The sequence below is a fragment of the Orycteropus afer genome, unplaced genomic scaffold, assembly GCF_000298275.1.
Source record: "Orycteropus afer afer isolate SDZICR_OR568_19922 unplaced genomic scaffold, OryAfe1.0 scaffold00102, whole genome shotgun sequence".
In the NCBI taxonomy this organism is placed as follows: Eukaryota; Metazoa; Chordata; class Mammalia; order Tubulidentata; family Orycteropodidae; genus Orycteropus; species Orycteropus afer.
In genome coordinates, this window is record NW_006921689.1 from 6,093,712 (window position 1) to 6,108,071 (window position 14,360).

At 38.3% G+C, this 14,360-nt stretch overlaps 1 pseudogene; it reads right to left on the minus strand.

Moving 5' to 3' along the window:
• Window positions 1-10,254: 10,254 nt before the first annotated feature.
• LOC122150191 overlaps window positions 10,255-14,360 on the minus strand; it is an 83,714-nt pseudogene continuing 79,608 nt past the window's right edge.

The window sequence follows — 14,360 nt, forward strand, 5'->3', positions numbered from 1 at the left end:
ATATATATATTTAAATATACACACTATATTTATATTCTAAAGTCATTTACAATGTATTATCTGCAGTATGAGTAGTGATCTTTAGGATATGAGGTTTCAAGTAAGAGAGAATTTCTGACATGGGCAAAATATGAAAAGTAGTATTCACTTATAATGAAGGAATAAGGAAGGAGCAGAGGGGTACTGAAGTTTATTCATTTACTTGTGACACATTGCATTTGAGGTGCCAATGTGATATAGCCAAACCAAAAACCAAACTCACTGCTGTCAAGTTGGATTCGACTCATAGCAACCCCTCCTTGGGTTTCCGAGGAGATATCTCACAGAAGTACATTGCCCAATCTTCCTTTGGATGAGTGGCTGGTGGGTTTGAATGGTCAGCCTTCTAGTTAGCAGTCAAATGCCTTAGGCACTACACCACCAGAGCTCCTGTGATATAGCCAGCAGGCAAAAAAAAGTGAAAACTATGAAGCAGAGAAAGAGTGAGATTGGGTTTAATTTCCAAATCTTGGATTAAATCTAAGTCTCTGCCTTATCATATTGTATTGTCTCATCCCCCACCCTTCGCTTACTTCAACGATGATTAATACAGATGAGGCCTAAGGACAAATCTTGACAAGTGGAAACAGGCCTAGAAGGATATAAGGTATCCACTTCCCAGTAGCTGGTGGGATTTGGAGACAATTTAGGATCCACTTGCCATATGTCCAAAGACTTGAGAGTGTATGAAACATTAATTTCCTCCTTGGCTCTTTTTCCTTGATCATTGTGCTGAGAATATTTGCCAACTTCTTTTCACTGTTATAGTGGTTGATAAATGTATCATGGAAGCACTGGTGGTGATGATAATACATACATTTTTAAGATGTAAAGGTAACCTCAGTCTAGCTTTCTGGCTTAAAAATAATGGTATTTGAAATTTTCTAAAGTCAGAATTGATCTCATTATATGCTGTCACATGCATTCTGGACTGCTTGCATATCATATTACATAGATATTACATGCATAGAAACTTATACTAAATTCTACCAAAATCATAGAGTATGTCTTAAATAAAATATCTAAATATAAAATGAAAATAAAAATATTAAACATAGTATACACTTCAAAATATTTGTAGGCAGTTAATTTCAGGATGGAAATAGTTTATACTCACAAAATTTCCCTCTTAAAGTTCCCTTTTCCACATGAAAATAGTTTCATTTTAGAAATAGTTACTTGTTTTTGTTTTACAGATTTATGGAATGTGTTGTTTTATTTATCTGATTAGTATTAACTATCAGTTTCATGCTTTAATTTTAAGTGTTATCAACAGAATAATACTCTTGTCTCTGGACTTGATTCATATTAATCATTTTTGTCTTCGTTAAAAATCATGAATTTGTAAATACCACATTACCTTAGTCCCCCTGCCAAAAAATGCGTGAATAATTATAAATTATTATTATAGTAAAATCTGTTGTAAGATATTTCCCAATGGCATATAAACATGAGAAGAATGGAGATCCTAGAACCCCAAAGTAAAAATCTATATTCATTTGTTTCTAACCCTGAAAGGAAAAAAAAAAAAAACTGCAAGTCCATTATCTAACTTCCTTGTTAGAAAGTAACTAGCTTTTAATATCTAAAAACTGCCATCTGGCATGTTTTCCTATCTATTTGATATGGGTATAATAATGGAAGTGTGTAGGTTATACAGAGTTTTAACAGACAGAACTGGGTTTCCCCAGGAGGTGTTAAAATACATTGAGTAGCATGGTATAGCTATACCACATGGTATAGCTAGCTAGATACTCTAGAGAGGACTCTAATAGGTGACTGGATTTAAATAACTTTTCAATTATCTTCTAAGTCCATAGTTTTAATATTATATAGTGCTATGAATAACTGTCTTCATTGCTATAATGGGATAATATCTCAAGCAAACTTTCTGAGTCACATAGCCCTAAAAGTACCACGAGTAGGAAAGATTGTAGAGGAAAAGGAAAGAGGAGGTATAGTATGGAAAATGTTGGTAACCACATATAGCAGTATACTGAGTTGATCTTGATTAATTAGTAGGAAGAGTCAAGAAACTGCCAGAACCCATATTTCTCTAAAGACAGAAGGTGAATTTACTGTTCACACAGCATGTACAAGTTGGGACAAGTTGATGCTATACCTTGTGAAAGGAAATAAATAAATATAGGAAGAAGGAAAAGAAAAAAAGAGAGAGGGAAACTTACCTACATCCTATCTAAGATCCGTACGCACACAGCCAGCCTAAAGAATGTATTGAACATGCAGCCATATTTTGGGAGTGGGGGAGATATCAGTTGCATAGAACTTTTTCTATAGAAAGCATGTTACTTAGCTACAAGAAGAAAAAGTTTTTACCAGAACTAAATTAAAAAAAAAAAAAAATTGCAATTGGGATGTTATATAAGAAATGTAATCCTCCATGCTCTATACATCAGCTTTGTGGAGAATCATAAACCGATTTCCACGTAGCTACTTCTTATAACATCCTCTAGCACAGTTAGAAGATAATACGTTGGAAAGGACCTCTGAGAAGGTGAAACTGATGGGACTAATCTTTGTGACCCAAGAGCACAATATTTGACTAGTCTAACTTGATTTAAGAGAATTTAGAGTTGGTCCCTATCTTCTCTCAAAACTACTGTCTCAGACCAATTTTTTCATATAACGTGACAGATCATTCAAGAATATATTTCATGAATTTTTCATGCTGTGTTCTGTTTGTTAAATGAAGACTAATCCATACACTTTATAAAATAGAAATTGAGAATGAGAATCTCTTTGACTGGGTTCTCTAGAGAAGTAAAACCAGCAAAACTTACAGATACATAAGATTTATCATATGTGAGAGAGACATTTATTTCAAGGAAATGGCTTACACATTTGTAGAAGCTGGCAAGTTCTAAGTCCATGGATCAGCTGTCAGGCTGGAGGCTTCTGCTGAATAGCTGTAGGAGCTGACAAATCCAAGATCAGCAGGTCAGATAAGTTGCTGGCTCACATTGTGGAGGCCAATGAATACCAAGATCAGCAAGGAATAGATATGCCAGACCACTGGCTCAAGTTCCAAGAACCAGAAGTCAGATTAAAAAGAGCCAGATGCAAGATCCAGAGCAAGCAGTAAACCAGAGAGCTTTTCAGGCTACACCCCTGAGGAAACTCCTTTCAACTGATTGGCAGCTAATAGTAGCTCTCATCATGAAAATGACTACTTTATTTCAGATCTTATCATAAGGTATGGCTACATCATTATATAAATGTCAAACTATATCACAACTGCCAAACCACTGAGAATCATGGTTGAGCCAAGTTGACACAAAACTGTAACCACAACAAGGACCAAAGTTTTTAAGAACACATGTTCATTTTATATAGGAAAGCAGAAATGTAAATAATCTATTTGCTATTGAGAAAGTAGGTAAGGTGGTAAATAATTTTAAAGCAGGATCCTAAAGCATATATATTGCTCAATATTTTAATTTGTTATAATTGTATTTAGTTCATTTCTCCTAGACAGTTGCTAATGGTTATTCTACTTCTTCTTCTTGTTGTTAAGTGATGTCAAGTCAGCTCAGACTCATAGCAACCCTATTTACAATGGAACAAAACACTGCCTAGCCCTGTGCCAGACTCACAATCCTTGCTATACCTGAACTCATCACTGCAGCCACTTTGTTAAACCATCTCGTTGAAGGCCTTCCCCTTTTTTGTTGACCCTTCACTTTACCATGCATGATATCCTTCTCCAGTAAATGGTCCCTTCTGACAACATGGCCAAAGTAGGTAAGGCAAGACCTGGCCAATCTCTCTTCCAAGGAGCATTCTGGCTGAACTTATTTCAGAACAGATTTGTTAGTTGTGTTGGCAGTCCATGGTACTCTCAGTATTCATTGCCAACACCACAAATCAAAAGCATCAACTCTTCTTCACTCTTCCTTATTCATTGTCCAGCTCTGATATGCATATGAAGAGATTGAAAATGCCATGACTTGGGTTATGAGCACCTTAGTCTCCAAAGACACATGTTTGCTCTTCAGCACTTTAAAGAGGTATTTTGGAGCAGATTTGCCCAGTGCAATACATCATCTGATGTTTTGACTGCTGCTTCCATGGGTGCTGATTGTAGAATGAAGTAATATGATATCTGCAATAACTTCAGTCTTTTCACCATTATCATGGCTGCTTATTGGTCCAGTTGTGAAGATTTTCACTTTCTTTATGTTAGATGTAATCTATACTACACATTTGTAGTCTTTAATCTTCATCAGTCAATGCTTCAAGTCATCTTCACTTTCAGCAAACAAAGCTGTGTCATCTGCATATTGTAGGTTGTTAAAGAGTCATCCTCCAATCCGGATGCCACGTTCTTCTTCATATAGTCCAGCTTCTTGGATTATTTACTCAGCATACAGATTGAATAAGTTTGGTGAAAAGATACAAGTCTGATGCAGTCCCTTCCTGATTCTAAACCATGCACTGTCCTCTTGTTCTGTCCAAATGACAGCCTCCTGATCTATGTACAGTTCATCATGAGCACAATTAAGTGTTTTTCTTCATGCTATTCATAATTTGTTATATTTCACACATTCGAATGCTTTTGCTTAGTCAATAAAACATAAGTAAACATCTTTCTCATATTCTTTCCTTTGAGCCAAGATCCATCTGATACTAGCAAAGATATCCCTCCTTCCACATCCTTTTCTGAGTCCAGCTATCATTTCTGGAAATTCTCTGTCAATATACTGCTGCAACTGTTTTTAATTATCTTCAGCAAGATTTTACTTGCATGTGATATTAATGATATTTTTTGATAATTTCCACATTCCGTGGGATCATCTTTCTTTGGAACGGATACAAATATGGATTTCTTCCAGTCAGTTGGCCAGGTAGCTGTCTTCCAAATTTCTTGGCATAGATGAATGAGTGCCTTCAGTGTGGCATTTGTTTGTTGAAATATCTCAGTGGGTTTTCCATCAGTTACTGGAACCTTGTTTTTCTCCAAGTCTGTCAGTGCAGTTTCAACTTCTTCCTTCAATACCGTTGGTTCTTGATCATATGTCACCTACTGAAATAGTTGAAAATTGAACAATTCTTTTTGGTACTGTGACTCTGTGTATTCTTTCCATTGTCTTTTGACATTTCCTGTATCATTCAATATTTTTCTCATTGAATTTTTCAATATTCCAACTCGGGGCTTGATTTTTTCTTCAGTTCTTTCAGCTAGAAAAATGTCAAGTGTGTTCTTCCCTTTTTGTTTTCTAACTCCCTGTCTTTGCACATTTCATTATAGTAATTGACTTTGTCTTCCTGAGCTGCTCTTTGAAATCTTCTGTTCAGTTCTTTTATCTGTCCATTTCTTCCATTTTCTTTAGCTATTCTCCATTCAAGGGCAAGTTTCAGAGTCCTTTCTGGCATCCATTTTGGTATTTTCTTCCTTTCCTGTCTTTTTAATGATCTTTTGCTTTCTTTATGGATGATGTTCTTGATGCCATCCCAGAATTCCTCTGGTTTCTGGTCATCAAATCTATTCTTTAGAAGGTCTCTAAATTCAGGAAGGATATAATCAAGGTCATATTTTGACTCTCATGGACTTGTTTTAATTTTCTTCAGCTTCAACTTGAAACTGCATATGAGCAGTTGATGGTCTGTTCCACAATCAGCTCCTGGCCTTGTTTTGGCTAAAGATATTGAGCTTCTCCGTTGCCTCTTTTCACAGTTGTAGAAGTTGATCTGTTTCCTGTATACTGCAGCTGGTGAAGTCCATGTGTACAGCCACCATTTATGTTGTTGAAAAAGGTATTTGCAATGAATATGCTTTTGGTCTTGCAAAATTCTATCATGTTATGTCCAGTGTTATTTCTATCACCAAAGCCATATTTTCCAACTATCAGTGATTCTTCCTTTTTCAAACTTTTGCATTCTAATCACTAGTTATAATCAACACGTCTTGAACCAATGTAACTCTACTTAACCAAGCCCAATTTAGTACAGTTACACTCATCCTTATTCTCACATCTGTAGTCTTCTAGAATGGTTTATGCTTTAACTGCCTCAGTTTCCCTGATTTCTTGATTATTTACCTTCTCTTTGCCTCCTTAAAATACTGAGAACCAGGCCATTAATTTAGTTACTATGCTTTATCTATCTCAAAATGAAATTTTCCAAGTCTGGAAAGGTTTACATTTTTTGTAAAGTCTGATAGCAACTGGAATTAGTTTTAAGAGCAAGATCATGATACCTATTTACCTTATTCCTAACACACTGCCATGAAACACAAAACTCCCCATCGATTCTTATTCAAAGTCACCTTATACAACAGAGTAGAACTGCCCCATATGGTTTCCAAGGCTGTAAATCTTTAAGGAAGCAAACTGCCACATCTTTCTCTCACAGAGCAGCTGGTGTTCACACTGCTGACTTTTTAACCATTATGGTAAAGAGTTTATCTCTTAACCACTAAGTTAACAGGGCTCCTTCCGAAGTATTAATAGTTCTATAGGCACTCAACATCAAGTGAAGTTTAATAAATATTCATCAAGCACATATGCTAGCCACAGATTTGTAGATATTGAAACAAAAGAAACTTGTGAAAAATGCCTGTATCACTAAGGAAGAATTTGTCTTTGATGGTGTACAAAGGTTCCCTGATTCCCCTGCATGCCTCTAGCTCTTGGGTAGAGAGTTTCCTATTCTCTCTCTTAATCACTGTCTTCCTCCACTCTTAGCTTGCCAAAACAGATACAAAAATCCCTGTAAAACAGACAAAGATTGCTCTAGAAATTTATTTTTATAATTCAAACCTCTTTAAGGAAAATGTGTTTTGAATATTGCTTTGTAATACAGTTTAAATGAAACACTTGATCAAAGGTGGTTTGTTTATTGTGGTGGTTGTTTCATTTTGTTATTTCCTGTACAATGTGATCAAGGTAAGTTTCAAGTAGTTTTTGTTTTGTTTTATTTTGTTTTGTTTAGTAGCACTGGATAAAGTGGAACAATAAGTTCATACTATGACCATTTCCAGCTGACACATTTTGTAAGTATTCACCATACATTCTCATTTTGTAGGGAGGGGTTTCTGAAGAAAGCACTTATTCCACTCCATAGTTTCCTTACTCAATGTATTTTAGAGAAATTTATTTTATTCAGTAGGTAGTATTTATAAGACTATTCTTTGCCCTTTTCTTCCTTTTTTTTAGTCAACAATTTATCATTTAGTACCTGTAAAACAATTCACACTTTACTAAACTATTCAAGGTCTGATATATTTTAGACTAAAGTGCTTCTGAATATCAGGCAAATAGGTATACAAGGGCATAGTTATCAATTATTGCTGTTCAGTGCCTAACTCAAAATGCAAGATGCAAACTAATAAAAATGCTCAATAACAATTTCTAAGAACTAAAATTGTGTTAAATTTCTATTGTTCCTCTCTAAGATTTTTTCCACTCAATCTAAATTTAAAGCTTGTAAACTTGGATGATCACACATTGCTCTGAACTGGAAATTGTAAGAGCAGTATTTGTGTATTGCATTAGAAACACAATTAGTTTTTCATGTATATTGCCCTTTACAGGTACAAAGCACTAACAATTTTGGTATCACATTTGATTTTATAACAACTCAGAGAGTGTTTTCAAAGTACATATTTATTATTGCGGGGTGTTTCAGAATTCAGGATTAGGGTGAGGTGGAGGAGAGGCAGATTTTGGAAGGGTAGGAGTATAGGACCTGTGGTCGATGCGAAGTCCTTAAGTGATTCTAATATGCATCCTATTCTAGTGGTAATTAGAGGGCCCGCAACAGTGGTTCTCAAATAGGATCCTCCCATCAGCAGCATCAGCTTTAATGGATGGAAATTTATTAGAAATGCAGATTTTCAGGCATTGTCTCAGAAGTACTGATTCCGAAAGTCTGGGATGGTGCCAGGTAATCTATGATTTAAACAGACGTCCAGGAGAGTCTGAAGTTTAAGAACAATTCATCTTCTGCCACAGTTAATGAAATTTGATGGGGATTAGAGTACCTGTGTCAGTGTCTGGGCCTCTCCAGGTCTTTCAAGTCATCATTGATAGAGGAGAGAGACATCTTTGTCACTGACATTTTAAAAGGTTTAGAGGAGATTCTAATGCATATTAAAAGTTGGAATGACCAACAGAGCTTGGTACCTTTATAAATATCAACTATCACTATTTCATTTATAATCTTAATCAGGGAGTATATGTAGTAAAATATGGGTTCACACAAATCATAAAGAAAGACATCTAACAATCAAGTTCAGTACAATTAAATAGATGGCAGAACAAAGAGAGAGGCAAATGTAATGCAACTATGGGTGAAGGAGACGTATTTTAAGTCTTCTTGGAATTTGGTTGTTTCAGCCTTTGGGTCCTGGTGATATTTTATCCAGGACCCAACAGATGAATAGGATTTTCCATAGCAGTAATTCTTAAACCCATCACCGAAACATATATATGGTTTGCACGGTCATTTGAGATATGGCCTCTCTTTTCACTACCAGCAGTCCATGCCTCACTTTGCCATATTATCATCTGCTCATTTAAAGACATATATATAACTCACACTGACCATGCTCTTTTATGCTTTTTCCCCCACTCCTCCTTGTCTTACCCTAGAATTCCTTTTCAAATTTATCCTCAAAGCAAAACTACTAATTTTAAAAGGGAAGAAAACGTCCCTTGCAAAAAAAAAGCCATTCTATCTCTCCTTATCTGAAAAACATAAATTTCACCAGTGAGTTAATTGCATTATGGGTGAACATAGATTCTCTTAGGACCTACCCTTACTTTTCACTGTTTATAGATCCATAACTTGACTCAAAATCCAGCCAACCACAGGGGACACATACCCACCACAATCAGATAAAAACATGCCAAAGTGTAACCTGGAATGAGGTGTTAGGCACAACAAAAGAATTGGAAAATCTGTATAATTACCCATTTAATATCTGAAGAAACCTGAGAGAATATGTTTGGAATGCTTCATGGAACTATTATATCAGGGAGAAAAGGAAATACTCTTAGGTTGAACAAAATTATTGGTGGTTGTGGTTGTTGTTAAGTACTGTTGAGTCATCTCCAACTCATAGCAACCCTATGCACAGCAGAATGAAACACTACCTGATCCTGGGCCTACTCCATGATCCTTGCTATACTTGAGCCCATCGCCGCTGCCACCCTGTCAAGCCAACTCATTGAAGGTCTTCCCCTCTTTTGTCGACCCTCCACCTTACCAAGCATGACATCTTTCTCCAGGGAATGGTCCCTTCTGACAGCATGACCAAAGCATGTGAGATGAAGTCTGGCTATTTTCACCTCCAAGGAGCATTCCAGCTGTACTTCTGCCAGGACAGATGTGTTAGCTCTTCTAGCAGTCCCTGGTACTTTAAGCATTCTTCACCAAGACCACAGCTCAAAAGCATCAATTCTTCTTTGGTCTTCCTCATTCATTGTCCAGCTCTCACATACATATGAGGTGATTGAAAATACCCTAGCTTGTATCAGGTGCACCTTAGTCCTCAAGGAGACATCTTTGCTCTTCAGCACTTGAAAGAGGTCCCTTGTAGCTAATTTGCCCAGTGTTATATATTGTCTGATGACATGACTGCTGCTTTCACTGGCATCAATTGTAGAATCAAGCAATATAAAATATTTGACAATTTCAATCTTTTCTCCTTTTATCATAATGCTGCTTATAGGTCCAGGTGTGAGGATTTTTGTTTTCTTTATGTGTTAGGCTGGGTTATCTAGAGAAGCAAAATCAGTGAAGCTTTTATATACAAATAGAGAAAGAGAAATTTATCTTGGGAAAATGGCTCACACACTTATAGAAATTGTCAAATCCCAAGTTCTTGGATCAAACCTCAAGCAGAGGCTTTCCGGACTCACGCTGCTGTAGGGGATGATGAGCTCAAGTTTGGCAGGTAGTACTGACTGTTGGCTCCAACCAATGATGAATCTGAGATCTCCAGGCCAAATGGTGGATTTTTCAGTCATGGACAGTTGTAGGCAGCACAATAGGATCCCAATCCACAGGAAAGTGTCCTTTTCCCAGGATGTCCATAAATACATTGGAAGCAGACCACAACCCTAAGGAAACTCTCTTTCAATGGATTGGCTGCTCAAAACATATACATCCGATCCCATCATGGGAATAACCCACATCACAATTGCTTAAACAACACAGAATTGTGGTCCAGCCAAGATGATGTGTTTTCAGTAGGCCATTCCATCGTTCTATCAAGCCACCTGCTTCTGGATGATGGGGAACATAGTAAGACTAGTAAATTCCATGAGCATAGGCCCATTGCCACACTTCATTTCCTGTGAAGTGAATCCCTTGATCTGAAGCAATGCTATGTGGGATAGCATGGTAGTGGACAAGGCATTCCATAAGTAGTTTTGGCAGAATCACTGTGTACTAGGAAGAAGAATCCTTATCCAGAATAAGTATCTATTCCAGTAAGAAGAAAATGCTGTCCTTTCCATGATGGAAGTGGTCCAATGTAATCAACCTGCCACCAGGTGGCTGGCTGATCACCTCAAGGAATGGTTCCATATCATGGACTCAGTGTTGGTCACTGATGCTGGCAGATTGGGCACTCAGCAGTGGCTATAGCCAAATCAGCCTTGGTAAGTGGAAGTCCATGTTGCTGAGCCCATGCATAACCTCCATCCTTGCCACCATGGCCACTTTGTTCATGAGTCCATTGAGCAATGACAGGAGTAGCTGAGGAAAAAGGATGGCTGGTTTCCACTGAAAATGTCATCCTATGTACCTGATTCTTAAAGTGTCCTCCTCTACTGAGGACAACTTTGGTGGGCATTCACATGAGACACAAATATCTTTACTCCTTCATCCCATTCAGAGAGATCTATCCACACACCTCTTTCCCATACATCCTTGTCACCAATTTTCCAATCATGCTCCTTCCAAGTCCCAGAACCCGACTAAGCCACTAGCCCCAGCTCATGAATCCACATACAATCATACATCTGGCCATTTCTTATTCCATGCAAAGTGAACAGCCATATGCACAGTTCTAAGTTCTTCCCATTGGGAGGATTTTCCTTCACCACTGTCCTTCAAGGCAGTCCCAGAAACGGACTGCAGTGCTGCTGCTCTCCACTTTCAAGTGATGTCTGCATATTGTGCAGAACCATCTGTAAACCAAGCATGACTTTTCTCTTCCTCAGTCAACTGATCATAGGGAACTCTTCATGAGGCCATAGGTGCAGACTGGGAGAGGGAAGGTAATGTGACTGGAGTGGAGACCATAGGCATTTGGGCTACTTCCTCATACAACTTACTTGTGCCTTCAGTTCCTGCTTGTGCCTGATTTCTAACATGATATACCACTTCCATTTAATGTTGGAGAGCTACTGTGCATGTCCAACTTTGATTCTGTGGGTCAGACAACACCCAGTTCATGATGGGCAGCTCAGGCCTCATAGTGACTTGGTGGTCATGGTTAGGTATTCAGTCTCTACTGAAGCCCAGTAACAAGCCAAAAGCTGTTTCTCAAAAGGAGAGTTGATATCCACAGAGGATGGCAGGGCTTTGCTCCAAAATCCCAAGGGTCTGTGTTGCAATTTACCAAAAGGTTCTGCCAAAGACTCCAAACAGCATCTCTATCGACTACAGACACTTCAAGCACCATTGGATCAGTTGGATCATATGGCCCAAGTGGCAGAGCAGCCTGCACTGCAGCCTGAACCTGTTGCAGGGCCTTCTGTTGTTCTGGGCCCTACTCAAAACTAGCAGTTTTCCAAGTCACTTGATAAATAGGCTGAAGAAATGCACCCAAATGAGGGGTATCTTGTCTCAAAAATCCAAAGAGGCCCACCAGACATTGTGTCTCCTTTTTAGTTGTGGGAGAACCCAGATACAATAACTTATCCTTCACTTTAGTAGGAATATCTTGTCATGTCTCACACCATTCAACCCCTAGAAATTTCACTGAGGTGGAAGATGCCTGAATTTTTGTTGGGTTAATTTCCTAACCTCTAACACGTGGATGGCTCACCAATCAAGTCATTGATATATCTTCCTTACTAGGTCCAATCATCATAATTTGATGAATATAATGGACCAGTTTGCTGTCTTGTGGAAGGGAAAAGCAATCAAGATCCCTATGGACTAAATTATGATATAGTGCTGGGGAGTTGTTATACCTCTGAGAAAGCACTGTGAAAGTATATTGTTGGCCTTGACAGCTGAAAGCAAACTGCTTCTGATGGTCCTTTGAAATTGGTATCAAGAAAAAGGCATTGGTCAGATCAATAGCTGCATACCAAGTACCAAGAGATGTACTAATTTTCTCAAGCAATGAAACCACATCAGTAACAGCAGCTGCAATTGCAGTCATCACCTGATTAAGTTGATGATAAATCTACTGTCATTCTCCAAGATCCATCTGTTTTTGGCACAGGCCAAATAGGTGAATTAAATGGGAATGTGGTGGGAATCACTAGGGATCTAATCTGATAAATCCATTCTAACAGGCCAATTTCCCTAACCCTCTGGTTACCTTCTTCTACATCATACCAAGGCAGGTCTTGTGCTTCAACTTGACTTAAGGCAGGCCACCACATAACCCGTGCTTCAATAAGCCAACCAAATAAACTATTCGATCTTTTCCTAAACTCTCAAGGTGAAACACTGAAAGAAGAATCCGTACTTAGTGGGCCTAAATCAATAAACACATCCTGATCCAATGTTACATTCTTTGCATCATTATCCCACACCCTCAGTAGCCATTCCTATACATATGGACAGGTTTCTGTCTATATGTGTTAGCAAAATCAAGTAAGTCTTTTCGGGTGTAGCATACTACCTCCTCAGTCACACTTCGTATTTCACTTTTGGGACTTGCTTGGACTTAACTTTAGTTATAGGTCTGGCAGCAACAATGGGTTGTTGGGGCAATTCCTGAGAACATTCAGCAATGTCATCCATGGGCTCTGTCTCAGGAAATAACCCAGCAGGAACAGTTGGGTTAAGCCCATCAAACTGAGGTGGAGGGGATAATGGTTTTATAGTAATCCCTTCAGATGGGGGAGGGATTCAACAGGATTCATAGGCTCCTTATCCTGATCTTCCAGACTATCCACCCATGTGTCCCCATTTCAGGTTTCCAGATTCCATTTTTTTCCCAAGCAATGCCCTCACTTTAACTTCAGACACCATTCTACCTTGGCAATTTAATTGGCATTGTAATTTAGCCACCCTTACAAAAAGACTGGGTTTGATTTTCTGCAATATCAGTTCTATTACTAGAAGAAATAAAGCTTTCTTTCAGAGTACAACTGGAAACATTGAGGTCTTTTATGCAGCGCTTGGTCTGTGACTCAGCAGCCCTGAACTCATCTCACTCTTTCACCACTTTGTCTAGTGTAAGTAGGACCAACCAACCAGCTTCCTTATACTCTTCATGCTGACAAAATTGCAGAAACGTATCAAATATGCAATGACCCAGAACCTCACTTCTCACAAGTACTTGATCTATTGGTGGTGCTATTTTGCATATTAATGTTGTCACCTGGACGTGGATTAACAGGGCCCCCTTTACTAAGAGAGGCAGGGTCACCAGTGCCTTTACAATTAATCAAATTGGAGAACCAAAACAGAATCAGTGAGAACCAATTTAAAAAGCCTATCCTTATGATTTTGTCTCTCTAGAACCACTCTCAGTACCAAATGCGTTAGGCTGGGTTCTCTAGAGATGCAAAACCAATAAAGCTTATATATACATATAGAGATACAGACATTTATCTTAGGAAAGTGGATCACACACTTATACAAATTGGCAAGTCCCAAGTTCTTGGATCAAACATCGAGCTGGAGGCTTTTCTTGACCAAGGCAGCTGCAGAGGCTGACAAGCTCAAGGTCAGTAGATAGTACTGGCTGTTGACTGCAACAAATGATGAATCCAAGATCTCCAGGCTGAATGGTAGATTGTTCACTTGTGGATAATTGTAGGCAGGACAACAGGGTCCTGATCCACAGAAGAATGTCTCTTTCCCCAGGATGTTCATAAATATATTGGAAGCAGACCACACCCCTAAGGAAACTTCCTTTCAATGGATTGGCTGCTCAAAACATATACATCTGATCCCATTATGAGAATAACCTACATCAAAATTGCTGAAGCCACACAGAATTGTGGTCCATCCAAGTTGACACATAGCTCCAACTATCACACTTTATATTAAGATGTAATCCATCCTGCAGACAGTGTTCTTCAATCTTCATCAGTAAGTGCCTCAAGTCATCCTCACTTTCAGCAAGCAAAGTTGTGTCATCAGCATATCGCAGGTTGTTA